This window comes from Dipodomys merriami, unplaced genomic scaffold, assembly GCF_024711535.1.
Source record: "Dipodomys merriami isolate MVZ:Mamm:240054 unplaced genomic scaffold, mDipMer1.0.p SCAF_72, whole genome shotgun sequence".
Classification (NCBI taxonomy): Eukaryota; Metazoa; Chordata; class Mammalia; order Rodentia; family Heteromyidae; genus Dipodomys; species Dipodomys merriami.
In genome coordinates this window covers 4,280,001-4,297,169 of record NW_027206313.1, presented here as the reverse complement: position 1 = coordinate 4,297,169, position 17,169 = coordinate 4,280,001, and the positions used below count along the sequence as shown (strand labels likewise).

At 45.1% G+C, this 17,169-nt stretch overlaps 1 protein-coding gene across 2 annotated transcripts in view; it reads right to left on the bottom strand.

Annotated features, from left to right (window-relative positions):
* Window positions 1-17,169, bottom strand: part of LOC138818173 (putative histone-lysine N-methyltransferase PRDM6) — a 129,110-nt gene that overhangs the window by 5,191 nt on the left and 106,750 nt on the right. The window contains exon 8 of one of the 2 annotated variants that reach the window (XM_070009116.1): window positions 15,576-17,169. This exon is cut by the window's right edge and continues 2,011 nt beyond it. The exons of the other annotated variant lie outside the window; for it this stretch is intronic. The gene's annotated coding sequence lies outside the window, so the exon portion shown is untranslated. Of the gene's footprint in view, window positions 1-15,575 lie in introns of those variants that run through there. 2 annotated transcript variants of the gene reach the window in all.

Here is a 17,169-nt window from a genome sequence, read left to right as displayed (position 1 = left end):
CAGGACTTCTGGATGAGGCTTCTCGCGGCAGGTTCCATGAGGCAGGGTGCGGGCTAGTGTTGCGTGGCTGGTCCACCAATGATCAGTAGAAGGGAATCCTGGAGCAAATGCTTTCTCATGGAAACCTCAGGAAAGCCATGAGACTGAGCTGTCTGAGCCAGGCTGAAGCCGGCCTCTTCCAACTCCTATGCCTCCCCCATAAGTGGATGGAGAGATCCACGAGTGTAAAACAAAAGCCCAACCACAATGCATTATCACTTCACAACGTGACGATAGCTGTCCCCCCAAAACTAGAATATAACAGGATGGCAGAGATGTGGAAAAACTGGAATTCTTTGATCGTGGTTGTTGTGCCGGTCCTGGGGCTTGAACTGTGGGCCTTGTGTCCTCCCTTGGCTTTTTTGCTTAAGTCTGGTGCTCTGCTGCTTGAGTCACCTCTCCACTGATGGATTTTTGCTAGTTTATTGGAGGTAAAAGGTTTTCTGACTGGCCTGGCTTTGAATCATGACCTCAGATCTCAGCCTCTATTGTCACTAGGATTACAGGTGTGAGCCACCAGCGCCCAGCTCATACACTGGAATTCTTGTGCACTTCTGAGGGGAATGTAAAATGGTGTGGATTGTATGGAAAACAGTATTGACATGTCTTAAAAACTGAAAATAGGGCTGGGAAGGTGGCCCAGTGGTAGAGTGCTTGCCTTGAATGCATGAGGCCCTCGGTTCGATTCCTCAGCACCACATAAGCAGAAAAAGCCGGAAGTGAAGCGCTAGCCTTGAGCTGCAGAGCTGAGGGACAGCGCCCAGGCCCAGAGGTCAGGCCCCACAACGGGCAAAAAACAAAAACAAAAACTGAAAATAAAATGATCATACAATGCACTTCCATTCGTGAATATGTACCCCAAACAAGCTTGAAGAGATACACAAATGTCACAATACAACCTAGACGAAGCTTAGAGACATGGTGCTAGGTGGACTAAAGTAGTGGCCGCAGGAAATGATTCACTTCATGTGGTCTGTGGTTCATGAAGTAGTAGAAACCGAGAAAATAGAATGGCAGCTATCAGGGACTGATGAATGTTGGGGGAGGGGGGGTTGGAGTCATTATATATGTATTTTATATAATATTTAATGTTTCATATTATATATATTTAATAGGTAGCTTGTGAGTTGGGGAGGAAGAGAAAGTTCTGGAGGTAGATGATGTGGTGGTTGCACTATAGTGTGACTGTTTCTAATGCCACTGACGTGCACATCTGAAATGATAACAATAGCAAGTTTTATTAGCCCTCTTTCTCCCAATTGGAAAATAAGATCAAGGAGCACTGTCTGGAAAGTGGGTTTGCTCAAGAAAGGAGCATCAGGTTTCCAGCCCCGGGTTGGAAATCTGCGCTGCCTCCCTCTTGGTCGCGTTGGCTTCTTCGAAAGGCTCCCGAGCTGTGGCAGTCAGGTAGAGGGAAGAAGAGTCGAGGTGAGCAGAGTGCGGTGCAGGTTGGTCTTGGAAGCCAGGCTGTGCTGGCAAAACTCAAAGACACTGGCCCGGGCCGCACCACCCGCTCCTTCAGGGAAACGGACCCCATCTGCTCTGAGTCATTAGCACGCTGAGAAAGGGCTGCTTTGAAGAGCTTGTTGATGTGCAAGAAAACGTTATCTTCTGATTCCTTTGTTTTTAACCAGACAGAGACTTCACGACTGGCTGGAAGACCCCCGAGCCAGCCAATCGCTCATTCTAGTCTGCAGCTCGTGACTGTGAAGCTGAGCACTCACAACGCTGGCCCCGCGGGGCAGGCTCCACGGAACTGCACCAGGATGAAAGGGGTAGAATTCTGGGCATCTAAAGTCTGCGCTGGGAGGAACCTGGGAGGAACCCTAACTCAGCCGTGAAGCAGAAGGAGGGCAGGCCGGCTGCGATCTCCACGCGGCCTCATGCTTCTCTGGCTCCTGGGCAAACGGTGCCGGTGAACAGTGCAAGCCAGGAAAGCGGCCTGACGTGGGGAAGTAGCTGTCGGATGGACGACGAGCTGGCTGCTGGAGGATGCCCTTCACCTTAGGAGATGGTACTTTAAAACAAAGTTGAAGCCAGGCGCTGGTGGCTCACCCATGTAAACCCTAGCTACTCAGGAGGCTGAGGTCTGAGAATCATGGTTTGAGGCCAGCCTGGACAGGACAGTCTGGGAGATTCTTTTCTCTAGTGAACCACCAAAAGCCAGAAGTAGAGCTGTGGCTCACTGGTAGAGCACCAGCTTTAAGTGAAAAGGCTGAGGGACAGTAACCCTAGGATCTGAGTTTAAGTCCCAGTACCACCAGTGCACGCACGCGCGCGTGCACGCGCACACGCACACAAACACACACACACACACACAAGCCAAATCTCCCCCTGGGTCTTCTCTCCTTATTCTGTGAGACTCAAGCTCTTGTTTCTTGGCTTTGCTCATGGGCTGGTGGTCTTCTACTGGTGTCCCCACCAGTAGCAGTGGGGGTGTCCCAGCCCACTTGCCCCATGCACAGAGTCAACGTGTAGCAAGCAAATTGCCTCCAAACCTGCAAGCAGATCTCCTCCAGCTGTGGGCTGTGGCCTGCTTTCATATGGATCCATTTAAGAACAACTTCCCTTCGATCGTTGCTTTTCGGCCTGTGTTATGTGGGTGGCTCTGTGGGTCAGGTCCCCCCTGCTGATAATGAAGGAAGGTCTAGCCAGGAAGCCTGTTAAGACTGGCCAGGGAAGCCCTTCCGGTGAGCAGTGACCCCAAGGGCTGCGCAGGGCATGGGGTCTTTTTAGTGTTACATACCAAATTTACCTGGAAAAGACGCAAAGCAACTGTGATTCATTTCCCAAACCTAAGGAAAGACTGGGGGGATGGGGGGGTCCAGAAGCCCTCCGTCCAGAAGTGGGGCTATTTAAATGTCGCGTGTTACGGGACTAGAAAGATCACAGCGCATGGATGGAGGGCACGTCTCTGGATTCTGCTCTCTCTTCCGGCTGATCTAGAAACTCCCCGATATTACAAAAGGCTCCGAATAAACCTCTGTAAATGGCCCAAAGGTTCACATATTAGAACTCCAAGAAAAAGTTAAACTAGGATGGACTAATCTAAATATAAACATGACAGAGAACTATTTCTGTTGATCTTTGGCAGTACCTAGAATGCTTTTAAGTTAGAAACATGGCCTTCACATACTTTGACATTTCTTCCATCAAGAAGTGGGGTCTGGCTCTCACGCTTGTCATCCTAGCTCCTCGGGAGGCTGAGATCTGAGGATCACAGCTCAAGGCCAGCCTGGGCAGGAAAGCCCAGGGACTCTCATTGTCCATTAAGCACTAAACATTCTGGAAGTGGAGCTGTAGCTCAAGTGGTAGAGCACTAGCTTTGAGCATGGCAGTTCAGAGACCGTGCTCAGACCCAGAGTTCAAGCCCCAGGTCAGACACAATATCCAACGAAATAAAATAAGTGAATTCTGTAGGAAAACAAAGGAAGGGATGCCACTGACCAAGAAGCATTGCACTCAACCTGACTTTAGAATTGTAACCCCCGGCACAACTACATCATCATCATCATCATCATCATCATCATCATCATCATCATCATCATCATCATCATCATCATCATCATCATCATCATCATCATCATCACAACAATAAAAGAAATGGGGGTCAATATCTGTAATCCGTGAATCTAGGCACGTTTGTAAGGCTTCAACCACTAGAATTTGGTGGTAGTAATGCTATGTCCATACACCCAAGGCCAGGCCTCTTGTATGCTCCTTGGAGAAGTCTGTCCTCGGTTCAGTTCCCAGTGATAGCAGAATCAACCACGTCACAAAAGCTCTTGCCTTGTTTTGTTTTGTTTTTGTAGTTAGTATAAAAAAGACACATTCATGTAACTTAATCCTAATTCTATAAAACACATAATATACAGTGAAGTTTTGATGCTGACTTCCAGATAGTCTTGCTAGCAACGACCAAGTCCTTAGCCAAACTGCCTAAGTCATCGAGAACTTAAGCACCCAGCTCACGATCATGTCCGTTGTTAGGGCGATTTGAAATTGGCTGGCGTGCATTCTGTCTTGAATCTCTGTTATACTCTCTTCAGTAGGAAGGGTGTCTCACGCCTGCCAAGCCCCCCTTTTCTGTGGTTTACGTCAGAGCTGCCATAGCTTGAAAGATTCTAGACAAGAACTGCTCGGCTGAGCTCTTCTCCAACTTCTTATCCTCAAAACCTAGAGCAAAGCAAAAAGGTGGCCTGAAACTACTAATTTTTGGGGTGACGGCTTATGTAGCAATAGTGATACATACATGTGTGGTATGCTGGGTAGTTTGTGGTTTCAGAGGACAATTTTGTTTATGTATGTGTTGCATATTTGCAAGGCAAAGTTAATGACAGTTTTGTTTTTGTTTTTGTTTTTTACAAAAAAATATCTCATTCTGTTCGGAATAACTCTGATGTCCTTAGAAGTCACACCTGCCCCTGGTTCCACAGTGCCAGTTCCCCCGCATGGCTATCCAAAATCAACAAGGTGCAGTTATTCAGTAACGAGGTATGTTATTATTTACGTAGTTAAGTATATATTTTAGCTTTTATTACACACCTACTTTCACTTACTGGGTGAAAAAGCACTTATGATGTAGCAGATACTGTATCAAGTGAATACTTTCAGTCTTCTGAGTGATCCTATAGGGTAGGTATTATTACTGCTAACCCAATTTTGTAGGTGAGAAAATAGAGACATTGAGAATTTAAGTGCCTCTCTCATGGTCATATAAATTGTAAGCTTTGGATCTGAAATTTGATGGCTGGAAATCCGGTTCGTATCCATATATCTTGACCCTCTAGTACCTCTTTTTTTGCATAATTTTATTCCCAATTTTCTCTGTGTGTCTCTGTGTCCCTCTGTCTCTGTCTGTCTGTCTGTCTCTCTCTCTCTATCTCTCTCTCTGTCTCACACACACACACACACACACACACACACACACACTCTAAGGTGATCCACTGAAATAGAAAAGAAGCCAAAAAAAAAGATAATGAAATATACACAATAGTCTAATGTCATAAATGTAAAGTGGCCACTAGAACGCACATGTAAATGTAAACTATGTATCAACATGGGCTGTAAAAAGAGAGAATAATCTTAAAATTAGAATTTATAAGATGATAGCTCCATTATTCTCATCCTAAACAAGTTATCTGTTATGAAGATTCATAACACACCTTTAATGTTGCCCTTATTTATTATTATTCCTATTATTATTATTCTTATTTTGTCACTTGAACTCAGGGCCTGGGTCTGTCCTTGAGCTCTTTGCTCAAGGTAGCACTTTTCCACTTTGAATCACAGCCCCACTTCATTTTTGAGTTAATTGGAGATAAGAGTCTCCTGGGGACTTTTCTGTCCTGGCTGGCCTCGAACTGCTCTTGCCTTATTTTTTAAGTATAGTACAATCACTGTCCTGATAAGTCAAGAGCCATTTCCTAGAACAAATGCAAAGAGATACTTTCTATTAAAAAATTGACAAATTAGCCAGGCTCCAGTGGCTTGCACCTATAATCGTAGCTATTCAAGGGCTGAGATCAGAAGATTATAGTTCAAGGCCAGCCTGGGCAGGAAAGTCCCAGGGCTGACACAATTAAAAAAAAAACCACCTGACAAATTGCCAGGCACCATGGCTCACTGCCTGTAATCCTAGCTACTCAGGAAGCTGAGGTCTGAGGATCATCCTAGCTACTCAAGAGGCTGAGATCTGATGATCATGGTTTGAAGCCAGCTGGGCAGGAAAGTCCATAAGACTCTTGCCTCCACATAACCACTGAAAATAAAAATAATCACAAGTGGAGCTGTGGCTCAAGCAGTAGAATGCCAGTCTTGAGTGAAAGAGTTTAGGGACAGAACCCAAGCCCTGAGTTCAAGCCCCAGTACTGGCACACAATAAATCAATAAATAAAATAAGTTGACAACTTGTGCAGCTAAAAGTATTAGGATCAAACTTAAAGAGATGTCGCTTAAGTGAGTCTCTACAGCAAAACTAGTCTCACCACTGCCAATACGCTGTAAAGCCAGCTGCATGTTTACTGATGGAGACAGTAGCTGGCAGAAAGAGGTCATTGGAGAATCTCCCTGTCCAAATGGCACCGAGTGTCACTTAAGAACAATGGCATAATGTTCAGAAGAGTAATTACCACCCCGTATAGTGATAGAGAACAGGCGCTCCAGCCAGCGAGCTGCTCTCTAGCAAGGTGACCTTGGGAAGGGGCCTCCATTTCTTTTTGTGTAAAATAAAATAGCAATACCATAGAACTGTGGAGAATTCAGCATATCAATGCCATAAAGCACAGGGCACCTGCCAGAGGTCTGTGAAATAAATGAATAATGGATATTTCATCCAGAGTTGGACAAGATTGCTGATATCTACTGTACAAATGCAGAATACATTTGATTCATATATGAGGGAGAAATGTGTGAGGATTTTTTTGGGTATGCGTGATGACACTGAGCTAACATGAAAGAAGAGATGTCTTCGTTGGGTGAGTATTTTGTGAGCTATGATAGAAATGGGGAAAGTGAGTTCATTTGAGGGTGGGTGGTTCGCTAGTCACATCTGCTACAGGAAGGAGCAGAGTAATCGTCCTTAAGGATTAGTCTATATCTAGCTTTATTTACAAAGAACAGCAAGTGGCCAAAAAATGGGCCTCTAAACGTCACTCAATGTAGAAGAAAAAAAAACAGTAGAAGAAGCTCAATTTTATAAAGATGGTTTCTGCATCACCCTCGTTTGAGTACGTTATCTGTTATGAACCTTGATCATACAGGTCATAGTTCAATGCAACAAAAGGGAGTTAAAAGTTTTTAAAGAGAAGAAACTGACCAGAAAGATCAGGAAACAGATGTGCATTCACGTTCTCCATCATGGAGCCAGTGACTAAATGACTTTGTAAGGGGATGATGACCCTCCCTTCTCTCTAGTTAACACACAAAAAATGTGGTTAATAGAAAATGTTTTGCTATTAAAAAAAAAGATAACTTTTTAAAACACACTTAAAATGAGCAGGCTCCAAGTTGGTTTTTGTGTTGTGGTTTCCGTTTTTGTGTTTTAACTTTGGGGTGGGAAAATGGGATGATGGAGACTAGAAGATAAGACGTGGAGACGGGAGGAGAATCTCTTCCTGGTTGTGAGAGCTGCTCCCCCTGCCTTCCTGGTGTTGTTTTTGTGCCTGGCTGGTGCTCTATTACTTGAACCATGGCTCTATTTCTTGCTTTTTGCTGGTTAATTCGAGATAGGAGTTTCAAAGATTTGTCTGCCTTGGTTTCAAACCACAATCCTCAGATCTCAACCTCCTGAGTAGCTAGTATTACAGGTGTGAGCCACTGGTGTGAAATGCGCTCTCTAACTTGACTTGTAACTTGATTGTCAGGAGTCTCCATAGGTCTTCTATCAGAGAGAGAAGAGAGAGGCTCATGGTCCATCCGCCCCTTGTATTTGTTGCTATGGGAGTCAGGTGCTTAATCCTCTCTGTTTTCCTCATTACTTAGAACCTTCGTAGAAGAAACTTTTTAAATCTGATTTTATGTTCTACTAGGACTATTTATGTTCACTTACACTGAGTCTTTTGAAGCTGTGACATGCTTATTGAAGGGTTCCATACCAAATGCAAAATCGGGGGCTATCACTTGGAGTCCGGGTGGCTTGTTCTAAAATTCAAGGTGAAGTTTGGTGTGTTTGTGAAGTTTTCTGTGGAATATTCACTCCCAGAGATGTTCATTGCCCACAAAAGGTTCAAATACCCACAGATTGGATTAGTGCTACTTTTAGTGCCAGTGGCTGTTGACCTTTGGGAAATTCCTTAATTTCTATGTGCAAAGTTGTTTCTGCACACTGGCAATGACTGCAATGGTAAATAGTTTAAATAACAGGAAAATGGGATTAAATGTAAAACCAGTGTCCTAGGGAAGGGCATTCTGGCTATCCATCCATGCAGGATGCAGGGCTTCCAAGGAAGCCCACACCAGTTGCTCCTCGAGGGAGCTGTTTAGTAGGCAACTCAAACATGCATCTCTGCTTATTTCAACTCACATCTCAGAAGCAACTCCATGGACTTTCCTGCACCCCTCACTTGAGGTAGAATTGAATATTTCCTCAAATGTGTCCCCAATCACTCCCCTATGGCGATTTACGACCTCCCTGTTTTAAATGATTACAGATCAGAATACCCACCATGTCCTTGCATCTAGACATCGTAGCATACAGTAGACTTTAAAAAAATATCTGTTAAACAGATGTATGAATGAAAACAGTAGTTGTCCCAGGACTAGAAGTCTCATTAAAACTGCTCAAGGTGGGATTGTGGGTCACAGGGGAGCTCGATGTGGAGTCTTTTGAGGTGTCTCCATACTGCTTTCCAGAGTGGTTGAGTCAGTTTACTCTCCCACTAACAGTGTAGTAGCATTCCCTTTTGGCCACATCTCTGCCAACATCTGTTGTTATTAGATTTCTTGATAAGGTGGAATTTCAATATTGGTTTGATTTGCATTTCTTGTATGCCCAGAGATGTGAAGCCAGGCCCAAAGAAAAGTAGGTTGCGTGGTTTCCCTAATTTGTAATAACTAGAATATGTCTATGATACTCTAAACAGGGGATCTCTATAGCTCAGCTGCTAAGTGCATAGGGCCATATATAACGAACTCCAAGAATTGCAAACAAGAGTTTCTTATTATGTCCTGTATGCAGTTATTTCTTTTCCATTTCAGTTTTCTATACCCTTTATCTTGTATATAAGTTTATCCTATCTGTGGAAGGGAAAGGGAGTCACAGAAACGGCAGGACAAAGGATGAACTAATGCAACAATGATGCTCACTTGACACTATGTTGGAAATGAACTTTACAACTGTGGGGGGAGGGCGGGAGAAAATGAGGAAAGGGGTAACAGTTTAAAAAGAAATGTACTCATGACCGTACTTATGTAACGGCAACCTAACCCCCCCCATTTATCATCTTTACAATAAAGATTAAAGCAAAACAAAACAAAACACAAAACCGCCTCAAAACTCTCCCAAACAGAAGGCTGAAACGCTCCGATCACCCTTTGTTGGCTGTTCTCTACTCCTCTCAAGAGGTACTGAGCCGAGCCTGCAGGCTTACCAAGAAACAAGCAGAAAAGGAAAAAGAGTATGCCTGCCTTCCTTCCTTCCTTCCTTCCTTCCTTCCTTCCTTCCTTCCTTCCTTCCTTCCTTCCTTCCTTCCTTTCCTTTCTCTCTTTCTTTGTGCTAGACCTGGGGCTTGAACCCAGGGCTAGGGTGCTGTCCCCGAGCTGGCTAGTAAGAGGTCCTCAATCTCCGCCTCCTGGGTAGCCAGGATTAGAGAGGTGTGAGCCACTGGCACTTGGCGATGTCTGGTTTCAAAACCCCTTTTCTTGAAAGACTATCCCAAGCGAGACTCAGTTGCCCTACAGCTGCAGACAACTCTAGTCGCCAGAGCTTCACTTCTGCTGTCATCTTTTTCTCCAGCGATATGTGCACACTGTGCCTGACACTGGACTACGCTCGCAGTGTGACAGGAGAAGCAGGAAGATACGCAAGTGTGTTTCCAGGTGGGCTGCCTCTGAGCATGGCTGCTCTGGAAGAATGCCAGCCTTGGAAGCGGGCTGCCTGGTGCCCACGCTCACGCTCTCATTTTCTGTACTGGGATTGTCCTGGTTATCTATGGACAAGAACAGATAAGCTAGAAGCAAGGAATAAAGACAGAAACCAAGCAACTCCATTTGAACAGCTGTTTGGACCAAGGAATCTAGGAATCATTTATTCCCCTTTCAGTCAAAGAGCCAATGTCCAATCCATCAGCAAATCCTGTTAGTTGAGGGTTTTGCCCTTCTCCAAGGGTTACAGGCTAGAGATCACCGTACCCCGCTGCCTGCCACCTTAGTCCCTACCACCATCAGCTCCTGCCTCTGCTGAGCCGTCCTGTCCATCCAGGATGGACATCATCTCCAGTCTAGCTCCCTCAAACTGTCTATTCACAGCGAAGTAGCCATGCTGATCCCCTTGAACTAGAACATTTGAGCCTCAGCTCAAGTCTAGTCCCACCCATGCCCAGCTCAGAGAAACACCAGGTGTTCACAAAGGCCTGCAAGCTCTGTGAATGGCTTGCCTGGCCTTCTGCTCCAGCCGCAGTGTCCTCCCTGCAGGCCTTTGAAGCTTAGGTACTGTTTCCCCCAGTCAATTGGAACTTTACTTTCCAGTGGAGCAATAGAGAAATCTAAAGGTCTGATAGCCCTGCTGCTGTGTCTTCAGAAGTTTCACACACCCAGGGCTACTCTCGGAGCAAGCAGGTGTTTGTCCTTCTCCAAGGTCTTTATGCTAGAGATCGCACATGAAATGCCTTCTGCCTGACGGGCTGGCCCTCTGCTGGAATTCACTGGGAGAGAACCTGATTTGGTCAAGCAAATTACCTGGGGGGGGAGGGGCCGGGGGGGGGAGGGGGAGCAAGGGCAACATCAAAGCACACCAGCAAATCGTGTGCGTGAACTGGAAGTACTTTTCTGCCAGTGACTTCTATCTTCTAAAGCATCACAAACTTTGTTGACTCCCTAAAAACTGAGTTGTACCCTAGAAGCAAACAGTGTGCTGGAGGGATAGGTCAGTCACAAAGCCCTTGCCCAGAGTGTAAGGTCCTAGGTTCAAATCCCCAAGACATGGACTGAAAAAAAAAAAAAAGACCAACAAAGGGACTAGAAAAACAAAAATTCAAGGGTAGATCAAGTCATCATAGAAATGTTTTATTCGTCAAACATATTTACACTTCTTGGTCAATGATCTCTAAAGGTCAGCCGATTTTTTTTTCTTGTAAATACAACATAATCTCGATGGATTCTATCACAGGACTACAGCAGCATGCATGAGCTCATAGGTCTTCTGAAGTTTTTCTTTTCTTTGTAAGATGAGTTTGACAAAGCTTAAAAGAGATCCAGATACTTGTTTACCGTGATAACCACAGAACCATCTGTGGTATCCTACCACCAGCCCTGGCGCTGGCGGCCACGCGCTCACCAGCCACGTGAGTTCACGGCGTCCCACAGCAGATCACAAATGGAGCAGCACCCTAGCCATATTATGCAGAGAGAGAGAGAGAGAGAGAGAGAGAGAGAGAGAGAGAGAGAGAGAGAGAGAGAGAGAGAGAGAGCTGTATTTCTAGTCCATCCTAAACATTTACAGGGAATTTCAAATAACCATATTAAGGTACTTGACACAATGCCATACTGCAGCACACACGCCTTCCTCCTGCTGATCTGAACTGAAGATTTCTTTCACGCCACAGTCACTCTATTGACCTCTCTAAATTAGGAACCAGGAAAGTATCTTCCATGAAGTACTCGGAACTTGAAGAGCACTTTTCTCTACTTTTGTGAGTGCGTTCCCTCTGAGTTGAGAAGTTGAGACTGCGCACTGTGTGGTTGGCTCAGAGACAGTGCACTTAGAAGGGCAGATGGTGATAGCGCTGAGCCATGCTCAGATGGGAACGAGCAGAGATCTGGGGTGGGTGGTGTCTGGTGTGGAACGGCTGCTCTCTGCAACATGTGGCAGTCACCTGTTGGGGTAGGTTTCCTTTTAAAACACACACACACACTCACAAAAGAGTTGTGGTGTAGAAGAAATGTATTTCCAACGAGTTAAGTTTATATCAAGATTGTTTTGGGTCAGGAGTGAAGTGCCAGGCTTTGGGGGAGACAGGGAACAGCAGGGATGTTTTGCAGGGCAGGAAACAGGAAATACCAAGTAGGAGCCTGCCAGGTTCGACTGCGGCGGACATGGGAATGTTAACACACGTCCCGGTTACAATCAGAACCTGGGAACGTCAGCATGTGCTGTGGTTTCAGCACCACAGTGGAGCAGGGCCTGGTAATAAAGTCAGCTCGTGAAGGAATAGTATAAAAGCACTTTCCAAACAAACCTCACACACACTTTCATCTAGATTACGCTCGAGAAACTGAACGGGTTCCTGCAGGGCCTCTTGCATGTGACTACATTCTTTGTGCCTTTGATAAACCAAATCTATGCTGACTATGCTGCTTTAAGGTAACAGGTAAACCACACAGTCAACAATCCTAATGGACAGAACTGCATAATTGCTCCATTGATGCCTGGAAAGGAACTCCCTTACTCTTCAGTGGAAACAAACAAAAAAAGAGCCCTGGATTATTTTTGCCTCACTCCATTGTGTGTGTGCACATGCGTGCATGCTGCTTCTGAGGCTTGAACTCAGGATCTTGGTTCCCTGAGATTTTTTGCTCAAGGCTAGCACTCTACTATGTTGGGCTTCTGAGAGCAGAGTCTCACAGACTTTCCTGCTTAGGTTAGTGTTGAACCGCAGTTGAACTGCAATCCTCAGGTCTCAGCCTCCTGAACAGCTAGAATTGGGATATGTTTTCTCTTGTCAGTGGATTCGCGCCCAGTTCTCCTCTTCTGGCCCCTCTCCAACACCACGGCCCTTGGCATCTCTCCTAGTGTGTTGTGCACATTGGAGAGAGTTATTATTTTCCCTTTAATGTGGAATTTTAGTTGCGTGTTTAGAAAAGCAAAAGGTGCCTGCCAGCGAGATGTTTGAAACTCTGTTGCCAGCTGCACAGAACTGAAGATTACCAAAGTAATCAGTTAAGGACCTTGGTACGCAGTTTAAAGAGTACTTTTGTACTGTCTTTACAAACACACTTCATAAATAAATGATACTTGTGTTTGTTCATTTTAAAAAGTGCTGGTGCTCAAAAAGAATCTCTGCCTGGGGAAGCAGTTTCCCCTTTGAAAAAGGGTTTGGAAGAGGGAAGGAAGGAAGCAGCAGAGCTAAACTTGTTAAGTAAGTACGAGCAAGGCTAGGGAGAGTATCTGTGTCAGCGTGAGGATTAAGTTAGCTTATCCACGGTAAGCACTTAGAACGGGGCTTGACAGGATCTGCACAGTGTACATTGTGATCATTATTCATCTTCCTCAGAAGCAGGGGGGATGAGATCCAAGGATCCTCATTTTCCCACCAACATTTACTCCACAGATTCTTTTTTGGGGTCTAATTTACTACAGCAGCATCTTCAGTGTTTAGGCAACACAGTCCTTCGTCCTTCGTGCCTTCGTCCTGTTTTCTAACAGTTTTGATTTTTTTCTCACTTTACATGTTGATCTAAACCATCTAACGTCGTTACTTAAAAAGACAGAACTAAAGAAGTATTTCAAATGTTAAATGCAGTCTCAGATTAGGAGCTAAGTGCCATGGCAAGGCTTCCACGGATAAAAGAATATTCTTCTCAGCTTGATTCTCTCTATGCAGCTGTGCCTCACAGCTCCTCTGGGTTTCTAGAATTTAACCTGAAATGAATGCCTTTTGCAAGGACTCTGCGGTTGTTCAGATAAATACTTGTGAGGAGAAGACCTCCAATTCTTGGATGAACAAGTACCCAAACATGTAGTTTCTTCATTAAAAAAAAAAATCTCCAGGGACTCTTCACTTACTGTTTTTTTGTTTTGTTTTGTTTCGTTGAGACAAGGTCTCACTACATAGCCAAGGCTGACCTTCAACTCTGGATTCTTCTACATCAGCCCCCTGAGGGGTGAGGGGGTTACAGGCATGGCACCAAGCCCGGCTCCGGTTCTTCACTTTGAAAGGAATGTGCAAAGGAACAACATTACTAGAACCTATTATTGTCACTTAACAAAACATCTGTCTCAATACCATCAGGATGTGATGTTAAGAAATATGGAAAACGAAAGGAAAGCAAATTAAATCCACTTATTGTTCTTCCTGGGCTGGTTCTCAGGGTCCATATCGCCCTCACAGGAGAACAGGGCTCTGCTAAAGACAGCTTGTGCATGCTCTCCACGATCCCCGCTCTGTAAACACCCTACGTACGAGATGTGTCATGCTTCTCATTTTAAACAGTGATTCTGGCACTTGATTTTTTTTTCCCAAGTAGTGCAAGAATCTCAAGTAATGATGCTGTTTTTTGTTTTTGGGTTTTTTTTTCCTTGTGAAGAGCAACCGAGTCTTCGTTTTATGAACTCTAGTAACCAATTCTTAGCGTTTACTTTTGCAGTGATGCACACGCGGTCCACGTTCTGAGACAGTGGTGCATGAAGAGGAAAAGCCTCCCTCCATAAAGTATAAGAGTTGGACTGTCAGATTAAAATACGAAGGCTAACCAAACACCCGCCGTTTGTAAACCACTGCGAAACATCTGCTCCGAGAGGGCTTTCCGAAGCACCTGAGTAGGAGACGCCTTTTAAAGATGACTGCTGCAGCCACACTGAGGACAGATGGACTGTGTCACCACCGTGGGTCACCAAGGAGGGACCTTGGGCTCATCCGGGGTCTGCGGAGCTCCTTCCTGAATCAACCCCAGCTGGGTTCCCATTGGTTGTCAGTGGAACAGGGCCATCAAAAATTAAGCCACTGGCCCGAGTCATGTTCTCTTAACATCATTGCTGAGATCTAACAGGCTGGTGGGCTAAGCAAAAACAACCAAGCTGGCGGGACATCAGTGGTTGTCGCTGTCATCCTAGCCACTCAGGAGGCTGAGAACTGAGGATCATGGTTCAAAGTCAGGCCAGACAGGAAAGTCTGTGAGACACTTAGCTCCAATTAACCACTAAAAAGCCAGAAGTGGAGCTGTGGCTCAAGTGGTACAGAACTTGTCTTGAGCACAAAAACTAAGGGATAACATGCTATGCCCCGAGTTCAAGCCCTACTACTGCCTGGCACGTGCGCGTGCGCGCACACACACACACAGACACTCAGTTATACATCTAAATGCTTTGAAAGATACTAATTTCTGGGCTCCAGCTGAGTTCCTCTAGTTGGAACAATCTCTATGATAATGGTCCACAGGACTATAAATATGCATGCTACTAGCTAATCGGAGGAAAGGGGACATTTCTCAACAGTAGTTACTTAAATAATGCTGCTTCCTGCAAACACCTGCCATGCAGTCTTGCCATGAAATTAAAAAAAATTATGAATGAGACAATGAACCAGTCAACTGGTGGAAAAAAACTGACAGGTTGAGGAATGAATGAAGTTTTTCTAGGGTACAAGCCACGGACAGTAAGCCCTGTGAGAACAGAAATAGTATCATCATTTTTTCCTATTGTTCACTGTTTCCCCAAAGTAGTGGACTTCAATGAGCGCTCCATAAAAAAATAACTAATAATCCAAATTACATAAATTACATAACATTAAGCTGTACAGTTTTAAATATCCACGCAGTAACCTTATATAAAGCATAGCTCCCTGGGCAGGGGGGTGGGGAGGAAAGTAAGGTATAAAGATAAACGAAGAGCTTATCTGAAAAAGAAACAAATGCACATTTTCTGGAGAAAATATTTAGCTTTCCTTCAGGTTGGTATCTGGCAGTACTCTTTAGCATGGACTCTTAGCAAAAGAAGTGAGCACATGCTGGATAGACACCTTATTTTTTTTTGGGGGGGGTCCTGTCGTGGGGCCTGAACTCTGGGCCTGGGCGCTGTCCCTCAGCTCTTCAGCTCAAGGCTAGCGCTCTACCACTTGAGCCACAGCGCCACTTCCGGCTTTTTTCTTTTTGCTTATGTGGTGCTGAGGAATCGAACCCAGGGCCTCAGGCATGCAAGGCAAGCGCTCTACCTTCCCAGCCCCTGGATAGACACCTTATTATGAAAGGAATTCTTCCAGCCCAGTTGACAGAAAAGTGTGAAGGATTGTACCCAAGAAACAAACCTTAATTCTGTGTTGGTTTTGTTTCCTTCCGGGTCCTGGAATCTGAATTTGCACGTGCTCTGCCACCCCAGACCGCCCCCAGGCCCTGGCTCCGTGCCGGAACCGGCTCCCTTTCTCATCTGCAGTGGAGCCAGTGGAGTCACAGCACTGACTTAGGAAATGGCTAATGAGGGAGAGTGGATGACTTCCAATTCTAAGCCTTTCTATTGTTGGGAAGCTCCAAGGAGAAACTCCCTTCCAAACACACATATTTCTTAAAAGCTGTTTGGGGACCCAAATGATCCCAGCACATACCCCAGAGCTGCAAGGCTGCCCGTGTGTGGACAGATCCTGTGCCGGTCTGTGGACAGATCCTGCACCCGTCTGCTGCACGCAAGGCAATGTGGAACCTGAGCGTCCCCCAACACTGGGGCATTTAGAGAAGCCAGTTTTCTATGTGTTAAGCAGAAAGTATTTTCTGACCAAAGTTGACAGGATATAAATGTATATGAAATTTTTTCTTCATAGGAAAGGAGAAAACTTAGACTCAAATGGAGAATGCTAGAAGATTCTTTTGAAAAAGGTGATTGTCCCGTGAGTGGAGTTGGGAAGTTGGGACTGACTAGCGAAGCCATCAGAGGCAAAGACCATTGTGATGGAAACTCTTTCCACACCAGAGCCAGGACGGGAGCTACCTTGTGTTCACTTGAGAAACGAAGCAACGGGCTAAGCTGCTTGCTCTCATTTAAACATAGGGTTTATATACATATAGATATATGTATATAATATATGTATAGATCAGCTGGATGTTGGTGGCTCATGTCTGTAATCTTAGATACTCAGGAGGCTGTGATCTGAGGACTGTAGTTCAAAGCTAACCCAGGCAGGAAAGTCCCTGAGACTCTTATTTTCTCTTACCAATCAAAAAGCCAAAAGTAGAGCTATGGCTCAAGTGGTAGAATTGTAGACTTGAGCACAAAAAGCTCATGGACAGTGTTCAGGCCCTGAGTTCAAGCCCCAGGACTGGCACCAAAACAATTACAAATGAAAATATTGTAGAAAAAAGAAAAAGAGGTGAATCCTTATGGTCATTTTCAGAAAGTCCAGCCAGATGTTTCGGGCTTAATGTATGGAACCATGTGTCCACCTGTGCAGCTGCTCTGTCGTTTTCCTGCAGGCTTGGTCAATATGACTACACCGTCTTTCCACACTTTCCAGTGATACACATTGCTGGAAAACGTCTCTGTCATTTGGATCACAGAACTGTGAAACCAGAATGCATTGCTACCCATGAACTACCATTCAGCAACCATGACACTAACACGAACCACTCATGACGCCCTTACAAGGAGCCAGATAGAGCCGACGGGAGATTTTAGACAAACTACTCAGGGCTGGGCAATAGACATCGAAACTAACCAAGTTTCTCTTTGCGGCCCACAATCCTACAGACTATTCTACTTACAAATACGGT